This window comes from Musca autumnalis, unplaced genomic scaffold (genome assembly GCF_047663935.1).
Source record: "Musca autumnalis isolate F117 unplaced genomic scaffold, ASM4766393v1 scaffold_3, whole genome shotgun sequence".
Classification (NCBI taxonomy): Eukaryota; Metazoa; Arthropoda; class Insecta; order Diptera; family Muscidae; genus Musca; species Musca autumnalis.
In genome coordinates, this window is record NW_027411866.1 from 174766451 (window position 1) to 174783929 (window position 17479).

At 34.4% G+C, this 17479-nt stretch overlaps 4 non-coding genes across 4 annotated transcripts; 1 reads left to right on the forward strand and 3 right to left on the reverse strand.

Moving 5' to 3' along the window:
* Positions 1-215: 215 nt before the first annotated feature.
* Positions 216-288, reverse strand: TRNAA-AGC (transfer RNA alanine (anticodon AGC)). The gene has a single exon. It is a non-coding gene; the product is annotated as a tRNA-Ala (tRNA).
* A 1441-nt stretch (positions 289-1729) lies between these two features.
* On the reverse strand, positions 1730-1802 carry TRNAA-AGC (transfer RNA alanine (anticodon AGC)). The gene has a single exon. It is a non-coding gene; the product is annotated as a tRNA-Ala (tRNA).
* A 2124-nt stretch (positions 1803-3926) lies between these two features.
* Positions 3927-3999, forward strand: TRNAA-AGC (transfer RNA alanine (anticodon AGC)). Its single transcript has one exon. It is a non-coding gene; the product is annotated as a tRNA-Ala (tRNA).
* Positions 4000-10642: 6643 nt separating this feature from the next.
* Positions 10643-10715, reverse strand: TRNAA-AGC (transfer RNA alanine (anticodon AGC)). Its single transcript has one exon. It is a non-coding gene; the product is annotated as a tRNA-Ala (tRNA).
* Positions 10716-17479: the final 6764 nt, after the last annotated feature.

Genomic DNA, 17479 nt, shown 5'->3' on the forward strand with positions numbered 1-17479 from the left:
GCATACAGGATTCAGTTAGCAATAAACAACGATTAAATTCTCAGTATTCAAACAGAATTGATTCCTACTTCTATACGAAATCTCTTGTCAACCTATTTAAGCTATCTCGACAAGATTATACTTCAACTTCATCATTTGGTTCTCAGAAACAGGATGATAAATGTACATGTTGTAATATTCCATAGATGTACTGGGGTATGAAGTATAAAGGTAACTGGAGATGCGGGGCATCGATCCCCGTACCTCTCACATGCTAAGCGAGCGCTCTACCATCTGAGCTACATCCCCTGATGTTGAATAATTTTGATAAAGACGGCTTAATTTTGACAATTATTGACCAAATATTACAGTTATAATGTTCAATCTTGGCACGTATCTGCCCACTGCACGTACGGTCGGTCATACTATGCATTTCAATTAACCGCACTCAAACTCTCATTAGTCAATTAAGGTCACATTGCACGCATATCTCGTAAAAAACGTCAAGTGTTTTAAAATCAAATCGTGTTTTTCATTTTAACATCGCACATTTTGAACATTTTAATCTTACTTTTGTTGCATATAATTCACATGTGGGAATTTGTAATAACACTATGCAACACTGAAAATGCAAACCCTAGTAGGGTTTTGTCCTGTCAGATCCAGTTCGGATTTTATGGCCTCATCTAAACCGGGCTAAATCTACACTTTTTTGCATTTATCAGGCCTTTACCTCAGAAACGAATAGGAATTTGGCCTTGCTGTCTTTAGCCATATTGAAACCCTTAACTAGTAGAACTTATTTTTGAAAAAACTACATAAGAAAAACTTCATCTGGGGCATAGAAATCTATAAAATATAGACAAATTTACAAAATTGCTGAAATTCTGGTCGCCTAAACTATTGGAAGTTAAACCAAGTAACCTTTTGCAAAAATCTTCCAAATCAAGTTCTCAAAAATTCCTTAGAACATTCTGAAACTCTAAAATGCTTATTTCATGTTGTTTCAGCGGTATTTTGCATCATATCTTTAACACCACGTATTTCAAACACAGTTCACACCAACAGTTTATTCTCGCATTTCGGATTTCACTATATTATTGATATTTTTATTAAATCTTCGTAGAAAAATGTTCTGAAAACAACGGTATAGAGGCACCTTACAACAATGACATGTTTCGAAGAGTTGTGTATTACATTCCAGGGAATATTTTTCCAAAAGAAAATATTCAGAAAAAATTAACGGTTTTTGAGGCAATAAATGTAGTTATTTCTCCAAATATTTTATTCTTGGCCTTATCCAAAAATTTGCTTCAGAGGTCAGAAGAAGATTCGCATTGGTTTCAGAGATATATCTCTTATATATATATAACCCCGAATTTCTTTAAAAACTCAATATTTAACCATGTTTAGATGGGGCCATAAAATCCGAGCTGGATCTGACACAACAAAAGCCAACTAGATTTTCTTGTCGTTTAGGTCTGTACTTTCAAAAATCCTCAGTTCAAATTGTTTGCACAAGATCACCTTAAAAATGTTGCACAGAGTAATCAAAAAAAAGTAAAACGGATGGTTATAATACAAAATAGATGTTATAACAAAGTGATCGGGAGTAATCTTATTTTAGCTCTTAATATGCAATATTTTAGTTGTTCAGAAGTTTATTTAATAAAGCCTAGTGTGCTTATTGATTCGCCTAAGTTATGCAGGTCCATATAATGGGCGTACTTGTCTTAAGTAAAATGTAGATTGGAGATGCGGGGCATCGATCCCCGTACCTCTCACATGCTAAGCGAGCGCTCTACCATCTGAGCTACATCCCCAGATATTTATAGAAATTTCAGATCGGGGTTTTAGTCAATAGTGAACTCTTTAAATTTAATATAGTTCTTTAAATTTTGAAACTAGGAACGTGACCTTATTTCTTATACAGTGCAATGCATTTTAATTACGTTATCAAAACCAACGCATATACCAACAAATTTACGACCTACTTAAATTAAATATTCAAAGAGGCTTGAGAAACGTAAAGCTTTGTATAATTATTCCATTTTGAAGATTTTTTCTTGTTATACCTTGAGTTTCTTTGCTTATAATTCGCATATGTTAATTCACTTTATTTGAGAAAACTTGAGATAATTTTTTATTATAAACAAGTAAGAGAGGGCTATAGTCCGATGGGGCCGACCACGTGATTCCCTACAGCACATCCTCTGGGGACTGTTTTCCACGGAATATTTGTTATATAATTGCGATACGTTATGTTATTTAAACTATATTAAATTAGAAAAATTTCGATTTGAAATGTCTATAAACATCTGGGGAAGTATATCAGATGGTAGAGCGTTCGCTTAGCATGTGAAACTCAAGGTATATAATGAAAAAATCTTCAAAATGGAATAATTATACAAAACGTCACGTTTCTCAAGCCTCTTTGAATATTTAATCTAAGTAGATCGTAGATTTGTTGGTATATGCGTTGTACTTGATAACGTAATTAAAATGTATTGCACTGTATTAGAAATAAAGTCACGTTCCAAGTTTCAAAATTTAAACTATATTAAATTTAAAGATTTCACTACTGACTAAAACCCCGATTTGAAATTTCTACAAATATCGGGGATGTAGCTCAGATGGTAGAGCGCTCGCTTAGCATGTGAGAGGTACGGGGATCGATGCCCCGCATCTCCAATCAAAATTTTGTCTATAACATGTTGAATTTTAAACCCTCTATATATTGTCAGATTAATATACATAAATCCAGTTTGAACGATATCGAATAATATCAAGTTATGAATTGCTAAGAAACGTTACATAAACTACCAAGATTATATAATGCAATTTATGCTCTGTTCCAGAACCTGCAAAAAGCTACTAATTTTTACAACGATAACATTTTTTCCTTTACGTTATCGAAAATTAGTAGATTCTTGCAGTACAGGAACAGAGCATTATGCATGAATTTCGTAAGTATATTCTGTTGCAGATTCCGGTTCCAGATGTTGTGGGTAAATTGTCAAAAATCATTTTTAACATGGAAGAAGGGCTTCGCTGTATGTATCTGTTTATTAGAAAAAATTATCATTAAATTTTCTCAAATAAAATGAATAAATTAACATATGCGAATTATAAGCAACGAAACTCTACACCGTGAGAAAAACTCTTTATGATTAACCCATAAACATAGAATTGTACAAAAACGCATGTTTCTCAAGCCTCTTTGAATATGTTAGTAAGGTTTTTTTTGGGAACCGTAATTAAAATGCACTACACTGCAATACAAAAAATAAAGTCACGTGTACAATATAGTCAAAGTGTATAATATAAGGTTTAGGAAGTTATAATTGAATAATGCTCGTAGTGAAACTTTTTATTTATATGGGGATGTAGCTCAGATGGTAGAGCGCTCGCTTAGCATGTGAGAGGTACGGGGATCGATGCCCCGCATCTCCAATCTACGTTTTACTTAAGACAAATACACCCATTTTATGGACTTGCATAACTTACGCGAATCAATAAACACACTAGGCTTCATTAAATAAACTTCTGAACAACTAAAATATCGCATATTAAGAGCTAAAATAAGATCACTCCTGAATGAAATTCTTTGTAATAACATCTATTTTGTATAATAGCCATCCTTTGTGCTTTTTTGGATTATTACAAATTCGCATACGTGAATTATATGCAACAAAACTAATGTTCAAAACAAATGTTAACATAAATGAAAAACACGATTTGACTTTAATACACTTAACGATTTTTATAAGATATGCGTGCAATGTGACCTTTATTGACTAATGAGAGTTTGAATGGGGTTAATTGCATAGTATGACCGACCGTACGTGCAGCGGGCTAGTTACGTGCCAAGGTTGCACATTATAGCTGTAATATTTGGTCAATAATTGACAAACTTAAGCCGTCTTTATCAAAACTACTAAATATCAGGGGATGTAGCTCAGATGGTAGAGCGCTCGCTTAGCATGTGAGAGGTACGGGGATCGATGCCCCGCATCTCCAGTTATCGTTTTTAACTCTCATTAACCACCCACAAAAAGAAGTTTACTATAATAATTAATAATAATTAAATGCAAAAATGCGGAACTTTTGGAAAGGGATGGATCAACTCTATCCATTTTGGAACTAGATCAAAGTTTTGGATCCTTTCGATATTTATCACTTCTACCAGTCATATTGGTTGATTATCGTAGTATTTCTAGCGATTTCGTGCTATTATGCCAGGAAGTATTGACTTTCCTACGAAAATCGTTGTATCGTTGTAAACGGCACCGCCCAAAGTACCTCCCTCCAACAGCCTTAATAATGCTCTCATCTAAAATTTGTAACTGTTGCGAATGAGGTACTTGAAACAGTTGTCTGGTATAGATCTTCTTTAAACTTAATGTACATTTGGAAGAAATATTACGACTTGCATTATTTCATCCAAATAGGACACTACTTTTAGGTTATCGTGTTCATCAGTCAAGTTAGTTGGTGCCATCATTATCTCCGAAACAATGGACTTGGCCACAAAAATATAGCATGGTGAACCACAAGGACACTCAACCGGGTTTGTAGTAAGCAATATCCCTTAAATGTTGATAACGCCTGTTAACGTTTTAAGGATTATAGTCGGTGAATTCCACCCGGGAAAGTTCGAACTCCTTAACAAGAGCGTACACCATACAAGAAATCAAATGGATTGAGAAATTATCACAACAACACCTAAAGGTGACGCACTTCATTATAGCTGCCATAAGGCACAACTCGAGTTTGGCTGTGCATTTGTAGGAAAAACATTTGGTCTTCAGTTTTATAGCGGAGGATGAAACATTATTTACAATTCGGATTACGGCTAGATTCCTCATCATAAATCTAGATGATTTTAATTTGAAAATTGAAAAGGAGAAAATCTATGTTCCAACGCACTGTGGTCCCAGCCCGCGACAAAAATACAAAAATCGATGTCTATAAATTGTGATTATAACTATATAAATCTATCGTAGACACATCAAATTTTAGTATTCCGGCTTTCTTTTTACAATTTCTAACGGTACTTGCTAAAGCAGCATCACAGAAGTGAGCATTTCCATATGAAGACACTGAGACATTGATATTTCCATTAACGTAGTGACAAGTTACAAGTGATATCACAAAAAAGTGTTGTGTAAAATGACTATAGTAAGAAATAGAAAATAAAGTTAATGGTATTGTTATAGTTTTTAATTGATAACATCATAAACTTGTATCTTTATTTTGTAGTAAAATTTATCTCTTTTGAAATGTATTTTTGTGAGCGTTTTTTATTTAATATTGTGAAAAGAAATAGACTTTTAGTACCTTGGATCCTCGGGGATCCTCACGTTATTTTTATTTAAATGTTCGTGGAAGTGTCCAGAATTAGAAAAAAATTGTCTCGTCTGCCGAAAGTTGCCGAGCGGTATTCAGTTTTCATTATACTGGGTATACTCGGAGTTTTGTGAATGTTTAGTATAGGACTTTTGGGTGTTTTCTATCAATCGGTGTTGTTGTTTTACATTGTCTTTCGATCTTATTTTATAAAAAATGATGTTTTTAGGATTACAGTATGAATGTGTGTTTTCACATTTGTATGTTTTTGATATATGGTGTTCAAAGACTTTGTCAATGCCAGCATGGGACGGACGGTATTCGAAGAAATTATAGCAAACCTTCAGGTGGATGTTGCGGGATATGATTTTTCTAAGTTGTCAGATCGTATACACTGTCTCTGCAAAGGAATCTGGATACCGAACAACAAAACAAAAAAATTGAAAAACATCATGCAAATTGGCCTTCTTTTAAAGACATCATTATCTGCCGTTGAAAGTAAAAACGCGGAAGGCCTGCCGTAGATTTAGGCTCCAAACAGAACACACAAATTGGCTAGCTGGACCACCTGTGTGGTCTTGTTTACAGTTGATATATCCTGGTACATTTTTGGACGATTCGGGAACTCTCCTAATTGAGATATCCTGTAGCTAGTGTTTATTGTAAGAGATGCCAACCCATCCTCGCGAACTAAAAAGCTCATAAAACATCCTGTTCCCTGTTTGAGACCTATAAGACATTATTTACATCTAATATAATCTGGTACGCCCTTGGTCCATATGTTAACCCACCTAGTAAGAATATTCTGTGCCTAATATTGTTGATATTTGTTGTCAGTTAATAAATTATAAAATTCATAAAATGTCAAGATTTTTACAAAAGTTTTTGTAGAAAATTTAGGCCAAATATTTAAATATGCTAAATATCGGGAGTAAACATGATATAGGACTATACCAAAATGTGGGCATATATTGATGAATTTTGGCAAGAATGTTTGATACAGATTATAAACTCGAAATGTCAAATTGCAGCAAATTGCAGTTGAAAAATATGGCCAAAATCGTGATATTATAAAAAAAAAAAACGGGAGGTACGTCTATATGGGGGATATACCAAAACATGGACCTCTATCGGCCATCGACCTACGCAAGAGGTTTAATACCACCAAAGAACAAAAATGATCAAATTACAGCGAATTCACTTTGAAAATATAAACAAAATCTTGAAATTAATAAAAAACTGGAAGTCCGTTATGAGGAGTCTATAGCTAAAAATGGACCAATGCTGACGATTTTTGGGGAAAATTATCTTCTAGTCACTACGAGTTTACGGTAAAATTGTCAGATCGATATCTTGATTAGAAATATTTTTGTCGCTCTCCCCCATACACGCTAAACCACAGTGCAACGGTTGGAAAATCCAGCCTCTTCATCAACTTTCACGGTTACAGGCCTCCAAAGGTTTGAGGCTTTGATGTAAAAAGGGCCATTTAGTCAGGACCATATCTACCAAACCGTTAGAAAATTTCAGTTTATCTCAGAGGCAAAGTTGTAGCTCTTGTCTTAAAGAACAAAAATTGCGAACACATACATATAATCCATCAAACTTCATCTCAAAGGTCAAAATCGACATGATTAAATTTCTTTTAAAATTGTTCTCAAGTTTTGTTATACAGCTATCAAACCGATCAAATATGAAGCAAAGAAGCAACAACAAAAATGTACCTCAGATCTCAATAAATATCTTTCTAGAACATACGAACTATGTATAGACGATTCTTAAAGGTCAAAATAGCAAAGCAAATGGGATTTTTATCCTGTTTTCTCTGGTTCTGGTCCACAGATACTAAACCGTTCAATATTCAAGGAAACAGCCAACAACAATAATGTAGCAAAGGCATCGGTAAAAAACTTTCTGGAACATGCGAAATGTCTATGAATGGTTCTTAATGGTAAAAATAGCAAAACACTTCTGAAAATATTAAATTTTTAAACTTTTTCTCCGATTCTGGTCCACAGATACCGAATCGCCCAAAAATTAAGGATACCGTCAACCACAAAAATGAACCTAAGATTTCAATAAACAACTTTTTAGAACATATGAAGATTCAGGAATGATTCTTAGGGCTGAAATTCAGGAACAATTAAATTATTTTTAACATTCCCCCTGCTCAGGTTTGGAAATAACAAACTGTTAAAAACTCAAGGAAATTTGAAAGGTTTGTTATTTACGGACCTGAACAGGAAAAAATTATCTAAAATAATCGAATTTTGAGCTTGAAGAATCGTACCTAGAATCTTCATTTGTTCTAGAAACTTGTTTGTCGAAATCTAAGGTACATTTTTGTTGTTGACTGTATCCTTAATTTTTGAGCGTTTGCGTATCTTTGGACCAGAGTCGGAGAAAAAAGTATAAAAATTGGATATTTTCAAAAAGCCTCAAACCTATGGAGGCTTATAACCGCAAAAGTTGACGTGTCCTCTCTTTTTTGGTCTTCTATCACTCTGCAGTGTCAGAGTATGGTTAATAATTTACGTGTTGCACAGTGTAATGAAACTAAACCATCTGAGCTTTAAAATGTGGCATTTATGGTAAAATATCAGAGTTATTGCAAAAGGCGCTAATCTATCACAATTTTAATATTTGGAAGTTTTTACTTTAATGACAAATTCCTCAGCTTCCATTTGGTGTATTAAAGGCATGTAAAATGCTAATCAAGAAGACCAGCAAAACTTTCAATCAGTACCAAGTAGATGACGATAGTACCCAGTAGAAAGTGCCTTTAAGACAACATGAATGAATGGTGCACGACATTTCCAATTCGTTCTCGACTCTTTGCAGACAGCCCATTGGGATCCTTGACGACATTTTCACACAAGTGTCCCAGTATTCATGCAAGACAACATGAGCGACAGGGTAAGCGAAGTTGTCGTCGACGACAATTTAGATGACTAAAATCCCCGTATTTCGTCGACGACTGTTTCACCGACCCTGTCTTGCTACTAGTCATCGATGACCCAACTAAAGACAATTTCGTTTATGTTGTCGTGTGTCAAATTTTTATTTAATTATAAAATATATAATTTTTGCAAAATAAATTAGTTAACTAATTAATAATACTTAGCTCCCGTATGTTCTGCAATCCACCATTTTCTTCCAGCTTTACCACGTCTTACAAGTCTTACCCCAGCCGACCTCCTTTTATTTTTGGTTTCTGCAAAAAGAAATGATTTTAAATGAATATTGTGAATCTCTCCTAAATGTTCTAAAATCTTACCAGTACCACAGGCGTTGTCGCTGGAATTTTCAATGTTCTTCAACCTTAGTGCACCTATTCAAAAAATAACTATAATTAATTTTAAAGTATTTAATTCTATTTATTCTAACTTACCGTTTTCTACATAAATCAGGTTGTATAAATAAAAATTGTTTAATCAGTAACGCGGTTTCCGAATTTTGTGACTTTCTAATTTTACATTTATTACAAATTAATATCTGAATAAAAATGTGTGCAATTGTTTCAAAGCACACTTTCGAGCATTTTTCGGTTTGTTGCCAAGACACAATGCAAGACATGGTCATGCAAGTTGTCGTACATGACAATTTCATAGATTTATTCAACAAATCGTCGAAGAAAATGTCATAAACGATACGATTTTCTCTTGGGTAGTTAAATATAAAATTAAATATTATTTATTTTGGTTCAGTTCGCCTTAAGTCATTTGGTATAAAAACCAGATAGGTGAAAACTTTAGTATATCCCTAAAAGAAATGTTTACGAGTGAAAAGCTTCCCAATAGAAAGTGTCTTTAAGACAACATTGATGAATCGTACACGACATTTCCGATTCGTTCAAGACTCCTTGCAGACAGCCCTTTGGGATCGTTGACGACTTGTTCACACAAGTGTCCCAGCATTCATGCACGACAACTTGGGCGACAGGGTAAGTGAAGCTGTCGTCGACGACGACTTCGAAGACAAAAACCCTACTTTTATTTAACGATCCTTTTGCAGACACTATCTTGTAATTTGTCACCAACGACTCTTCTAAAGATAATTTTATTTACAAACATAAATATGTTTTTAACATTTTTTATTTTATTAACATACAAAATATGACATTAATGTACATATAAAAATATACTACATAATTTAATAGCATTTCCGCGGCAGTGTTGTCTATAATCCAGAACGGCCCAAGACTCCATTTAACAACAACTCCTTTTTAGGCAAGTTGATGTATTAATATATGTATGTCATTTATACACTTACCTTTAATTGTTTCCACAATCGCGTTCCACTATAATAGACTTCAAACAAAAAATTCTAATTCTATGTTTATTGCTTCATTCTATGTTAGAGAAACACACAAAATCATTATTTTAAAGGTCATATCGACACCTCCAAATAATAGTATGCTAAGTCTAAAAAGTGAGTTTTGCAGGAGAAGCTCTCAAAGTGTGGAAATTTTTTGAACTTCAGTACTATGCTAAGTCAATATTTGTTTATAACTTCTGTTCGGATTGACCGATCATTACCAAAATTTGACAGAATTTAAGTTAAAGGACGTTCGACACCTCCAAATAATAGTTTGCTAATTCTGAACAGTGAGTTTTGCAGGACAAGCTCTAAAAGTTTGGAAATTTCTTTGACCTTCAGTACTATGCTAAGTAAATATTTGTTTATAACTTCTGTTCGGATTGTCCGATTATTACCAAAATTTGACAGAATTTAAGTTAAAGGACTTTAAATATAAAAATGTAAAGAACTTGAAAACATGCTAAGTCGACTTAGCATACTATTGTGTGGAGGCGTCGATATGTACTATGTCCGTCATATTATTTATCTCTTACCTTCAGCTGTTAAGAAAAATGTCCCGAATTTTTAATTCAAACTGCAATGTTTGACCGATTTCAGTCGTATTAAAATATTAACAATTCCTAGATATGTGTACAATTATTTCATAGCATATTTTGTTTGATTATTTTTCTTTTTTTCTGGTGACACATTGCAAGAAATTGTCATGCATCGTGTCGTGCACGACAATTTCGGAAATTTCATCAACGAATCATCGACGAAAATGTCATCGAAGACTCGATTTTCTATTGGGTTATGCACAGGGTAGTGGTGTGTGTAGCGAATCACATGGTTGGTCCCGTCCCAACTATAGGCCTTTGGATAACATGATATTAATTATTTAATGTCAGTTCAAAAGTTGGCCCTATATTAATTAATCTGATATGGGGTTACGACGAGTCATTAATCAATCTGATATGGGGTTACGGGTCATCCTTGTTATAGACAAAATTTGGGTTGGAGATGCGGGGCATCGATCCCCGTACCTCTCACATGCTAAGCGAGCGCTCTACCATCTGAGCTACATCCCCAGATACATCAGGTTGTTTAAAAACATAATATATTTAATTTCATATGTTGAATATAAACTATTTTGAATAATGGCACGTAGCTGTATAACATGTACTGCAATATAATGCATTTTAATCGACCTTCTCAAAAAGTTACCAACAATTTTAAGGCCACCTTGAATTAATTTCATTTTAATTAAAATGTTTATTTGAGTTCACTATTTAAGTTCACCTTAAGAGTTCAGTCATCTTATAAGTTTGTTAGGTTATACTTTGTATTCATACCCTACACCACAATATGAGATGGTAATATAAGTTTGCATTTTCCCACTAGTTTTAAGGGGAGTACACACCATCAGTCAAAACAGGCAGTCAACGTACTTTTAGAACAATTTTCTGCAAAAAAAAAAGACTTTTGTTTAGCTACAAATTTTTGAAATACAATAAGTAAATTTTTATTTAGAGATTAGGAAACTAAAAATTCAGATAGACTTTGACATTAACAAAATAGACCTCGATGACTGTCAGTTTTGTTGGTCGGTGTGGTATAGCCCCCATATAACGGTACCTCCCGATTTTCGGTACTTCGAAGATTTTAGCTAAAATTTTTAATTGAACCAGCTGTAATTTGACATTTAAGGCCCTTAGGTGTCACAACACTGCACCACCAAAAGCTGTCAACATAGGTCCAGGTTTAAGTACAGCCCCCATATAACGGTACCTCCCGATTTTCGGTATTTTGGAGATTTTAGTTACAATTTGTAAGTGTACTAGCTGTAATTTGACATTTGATGTTCTCAGTGGTCACGACACTTCTCCAATACAAATCGTCAATTAAGGTCCATGTTTTTTGTATAGCCTCCATCTAAGGGTTCCCCTTCGGTATTTTGAGCATTTTAGCTATATATTTTGATTTTTAACAGAACAAGTTGTCATTTTACATTTACGGTTCCTAGGGGTCACAACACTACTCCACTAAAAACTGTCAACATATGTCCATGTTTAGGTATAGCCCCCATCTAACGGTACCTCCCGATTTTCGGTATTTTGGGGATTTTAGCGACAATTTTTAAATGTACTAGCTGTAATTTGACATTTAATGTTCTCAGTGGTCACCAAACTTCTCCACTAAAATTCGTCAACATAGGTCCAGGTTAAGGTACAGCCCCCATATAACGGTACCTCCCGATTTTCGGTATTTTGGGATTTTAGCTATATATTTTGACCGAACTACCTGTTATTCCATGTTTGGGATTCCCAGTGGTCAAAAAACTACTTAACTAAAAATTTTAAAGATAGGTCCAGGTTTTGGAACAGCCCCCATATAACGGTACCACCCGATTTTCGGTATTTTGAACATTTTAGCTGCAATTTTTAAATGTACTAGCTGTAATTTGCATTTGATGTTCTCAGTGATCACGAAACTTCTCCACCAAAAATCGTCAATATAGGTCCATGTTTTTGTTTAGCCCCCACTAAAAATCGTCAATATAGGTCCATGTTTTGGTATAGCCCTCATATAATGGTACCTTACGAATTTTGAGAATTTTAGATACAATTTTTAACCGAACTAGCTGTAATTTGACATTTGAGGTTCCCTGTGGTCATGAAACTTAGCACCTAAAATCGAACCTGCTGTAATTTGATAATTGAATTTTCAGTGGTCACGAAACTTCTTCACTAAAAATAGTCAACATAGGTCCATGTTTTGGTGTAGCTCCCATATAACGGTACCGCCTGAATTTCGGTATTTTGAGGGTCTTAGCTACATTGTTTGAAGGAACTACCCGAAATTTGACTTTTGAGGTTCCCTGCTGTAATAAAACTTTTCTACAAAAAAATTGTAAAGATATTTAGACAATTTGATATAGCCTTTTTCACCTGACTGAACACATTTTTAGATTAGATTAGATAATTTATTCATTTGGGGTATACACGGTCGAAAAATGTTTCCACCTAATATTTTCAAAGGAAATTCCATTTTAATTAAGAGTAGTTTACGGTGGAGGGTATAAAAAGTTCGACCCGGCAGAACTTAACGGTTTTTACTTGTTTTATTTTCATACGACAAGAAAGAGGGAAATCCCTTCCGAATTTCCTAAGGATTTTCTTTAGCTTTCGGACCCAATTTTGAACGAAGTTCCGAAGTTTCGGTCCGAAAACATGTCAACCACTCCAAATAACTTTCTTATAGAATTCGGATCCGAAAGCGGAAGCATCATCAGAGTTTCGGACCGATTTCGGTCCGTTTTCTGACAGTTTGGTTAGTTGGGTAGTTTCATTTCACGAAATCCGCACTAGCTACACTAGAGTATATTAAAAAACGTTCCTACTAGGCATTAAGACTGTTATCGTAAATGTGTAAGTGTTTCGTAAGTGATGTTAAGACGTACGTTTGATTGCAAAACAAAAACGCACACACTTACTACACGTACGCCAATATTATCCTTGTTCTTCATCTTTTGTTATTTCGGACTGATATTCTCCATTCTCTGGCTTTCTACCACTTCTTTTGTTCAAACAGTGATATACGTACAACAAGTATGTATGTGAAACAATCGCAAATTGTTGTAACAGTGACAGTGGCAATGTCTTTTACTTAAAGCGTAACGTGTGTAATGGCATTTTTATGTTGCATCACGTAGTGGTCATAAGTCATGTTTAGAAATGTCTGCAACACAAGTCAAATCAAGGAAATTGTATACACAAGTCACCACCGCCAAGTACAAGTGGCTGGTTGGTTGGTTGTCTCTTTGGTGATGGCTTCCACACACGCATCCACATACATACCCTTACCCACTTGTGAACATCGGCGTATCTGTCAGTATATAAAGCATATAGGGAATCTCAAGAACAGAAACAACAATTGAATTTGAGCGCAAAAAAGTAATAGTGAATTTTTTTATTTACCATTTTCCAATAATTCTTTATTTTCAACTCAACCATTCTCTTCTGTTTCATCCATCATCAACACAAATGTTGACTTTTACTCCCTTCCGAAGTAAATTTGTTTTCTTTCAAATATTTAACGTTTTGTGAAAATGTTGTTAGACGATTTGTTAAGTTAATACGTGCCGCTGCTGAAATTGTGATATGGAGGTATGTGAAGTTTTCCTTTCATTCTTAATTTCGTAACGAGGCCAACATCTTTTAAGATATAGCCGTTAGCATTATTAAAGAACAACGAACTGGACCGCTCACAAAGAATAAGTATAAAAGTTTTCCAAAAAAAAAAAAAAACAATTTTAGTAAATAGTCCAGTCAAAATAGACATTGAAATAGCTAAAATTCCCACAAAGCAGAATTTTGGTTGCGACCTAGGGCTTGCCATTAGAAGCAATGTCATAAAAGTCCCCATCGCACACATGGGCAAAAACAGTTATTCGAGGTCAAAGGTCAAAATTTGGGTTGATTGGTTTGATTTTTTAGGTTTTCGGATTTTTTCTTGAAAATGGTGGGTTTTATCAAAAATTCAGTAGAACAAATATTGTAGACAGATGGAACAGTTCTTGAAATATAGCGGTTCTAAAAACACATCATTTATATGCACTTATAAGGGAAATACGCACATATTCAGGTGAAACGGTTAAAATAACCGGAGTAACCGGGTCTGTCCCCCAACAAATATATGCGAAAATGGAGCGAAATAATACCTATCTTTAAAAAATCCAAGAAAAGAGGAGCGTGTTTAGTAGAGTTATTCAATGATAGAGGCATTTTATGCAAAAATTGCCCATTTAACCCACATGTGTAATCGAAAGCCCAATGGGAGGGACACAAAAAGGTAGGGTTTGTTGCGCTGATTTCGGAAATATATAATTTTCATGGGCGGCGGATTCGGTTCGCCAAGTAATAGGAGTGGTGGATCTAACGATCTGGACGAAAGAGGAGATCCGGATGAGTTTGAGTTAATGTTGTATTATGTTGCTACTGATGGTCTACTGGCTATGTTACAAAGAATAGAAATAAAATTAAACTAAAAAGCGTTTAGAGGTTTCTCACTTAAAATTTTTAATGGGATGGGTATAATAAACAGTGAGCCTAACTAGTCCACTGAAAGATCTAATCAACACTGTCTACACGAATAAAATCCATAATCAGCCATCTATTACAAGCGCGGAGTTTTCGTAACTTTCGGGTTGTTATATTGGAAGTTATGGCGAATAAAATTAGGCACGGTGCTTTTGAAACAAATTTAAATGGAAGGTGCTTGCACCTGGAAAGTTTTTGCAGATTCTGAAACTACAATGTTCATAGATGAGAAAAATCAAAAAAACAAAAAAATCGCCGGAGCGCTTTGTAAATAAATTGCGAATTCGTGTTGACATTTTTAGGGGTTTTTTAGGCTTTTGGGATTTTCCTTGGAAACCGCATGTCCTATCAAAATGGGAATAAAGAAAATGTTGTGGCTATCAAAATTCTCTACAAGAGTGACCTTTACGTTGTTCTCGTAGGTTTTAAAATTTTTGATATATAGAAGTTCAAATTGGGACAATTCAAATGGAGACAAGTCTCCTTATTAAACAAGGTTATGACTGCAATTTCCCAACTTAAACCGTTTCCAAACAAAATCGCAAAAACCTAAACAACCCCTAAAAATGTCAACTTGAATCGCGATTTATTTAAAAAGCGCTACAGCGATTTTTTTTGTTTTTTGATTTTTCTCATCTATGAACATTATATTTCAGACTAGCAAATGCCCGCTACTTCGTATGCGGAAAGGGAACAAAATATATATAAACAATATTTAATACGGGAATGGTGTATACTGGAGATTCTGTTGTACTAAGACCTATTTTTATTACCAATATTTTTTTCGATTGTAGTCAGAATTTACAAAAAAATCTGAAGTATCGCATCCCTACACAACTACCATATTTTTTATTTCGACTTTCCAAAACTACGTATCATATTGCAAATTTCAGATTTGACTCCTGGTTTTAACCCTTCACTAACACAGCATTCCCTTCCAGTACGAATTTCCAAACACTAAACTTTATCTCACGCCTTCACAACAACAATCACGCACATTTACAATGCAAGGTTCTAGCTTTAGCGGTTTCGCCCAGAACCCGAATAGGTCCGTTAAATTTTCGGCATTTATAATGGCCATAAAAATCCAAAATGACCATAAAAATCCACGTTTTCGTATATCCCCATATCCCCTCTCGACTTAGTGTATTTTAAAAGATTGCTTCCTTATATTCAACATATATCCTAACCCCAATTCACTTTTCCAGCTTTATCTGTTCTCCTGAAACCCATTATAGTACTATTTAGTACTTTTTGTATAAATAAGTACGAATTTTCAAAACCTCCTCCCTACCTCCACTCTAAACACCAATTGCTAATCTAGTACCGAATTTCAAAATTCCAGTTCTACCCTTTACAAAGTCACAAATTGTACAAAATTCTCTACCATATAGCAAGTACCAAATTTTGTACCATTTAGCACTTTTCGTACACGATTTTCCAAAATGTACTTTCATATCTCAGCTCTATCCGTTCACCTAACCCCAATTTATAGCCAATGTAGTTCCATTTAGCACTTTTCCATAAGTATGAATTTCCAAAACTACCTCAATCCTCACTCCAACAGTAATCTGTTCACGCAAATACAGCGAATTCCGTACCAGTTAGTACTGCTTCGTTCACATTAGTACCATTTTCCAATGCTTCCTCCATATCTCAATTCTATATTCTAACAGTAATCTTAATTCCAAATTTCAGGATTCCAGCTCTTCAAATCCAAATCATACTAAACTCACTACCATTTAGTACTTTTCGACCTTTGGTACATCTTTCTTACTCTTAATCAGTGACCCCCATTCCAAATTTCAGGATACCGGCCCTATTCCTTAACCCATATCTAAATTGTACTATATTTAGTACTATTTAGTACTTTTCGTATAAGTTTAGTTCGAATTCCAAAAACCTTTCATTTTTACTCTTCAACAGTGATTCTCATTCCAAATTTCAGGATTCCAGATCTATCCGTTCACCCAAATCCAAATTGTACTAAATTTAGTATCATTTGGTACTTTTCGTGCACTTATAGCTCGAATTTCTAAAAACCTTTCTTTGTTACTCTCCATTAGTGACCCTCATTACAAATTTCAGGATTCAAGCTCAATCCGTTCACCCAAATCCAAATTGTACTAAATTTAGTACCATTTAGAACTTTTCGTGCACTTATAGTTCGAATTTACAAAAACCTTTCTTTGTTACTCTCCACCACTGACCCTAATTTCAAATTTCAGGATTCCAGCTCTATCCGTTCATCCAAATCCAAATTGTACAAAATTTAGTACCATTTAGTACTTTTCGTACCCTTATAGTTCGAGTTTACAAAAACCTTCATTGTTACTCTTCATCAGTGACACTCATTCCAAATGTCTGTATTCCAGTTCAATCCGTTCACCCAAATCAAAATTGTACTAAATTTAGTACCATTTAGTACTTTTCGTATCCTTATAGTTCGAATTTCCAAAAACCCTTCATTGTTACTCTTCATCAGTGACCCTCATTCCAAATGTTTGTATTCCCGCTCTATCCGTTCACCCAAACCCAAATTGTACTAAATTTAGTACCATTTAGTACTTTTCGTGCACTTATAGTTCGAATTTCTAAAAACCTTTCTTTGTTACTCTCCATCAGCGACCCTCATTACAAATTACAGGATTCCAGCTCAGATCCAAATTGTACTAAATTTAGTACCATTTATTACTTTTCGTACACTTATAGTTCTAATTCCAAAAACCTTTCATTTTTACTCTTCATTAGTG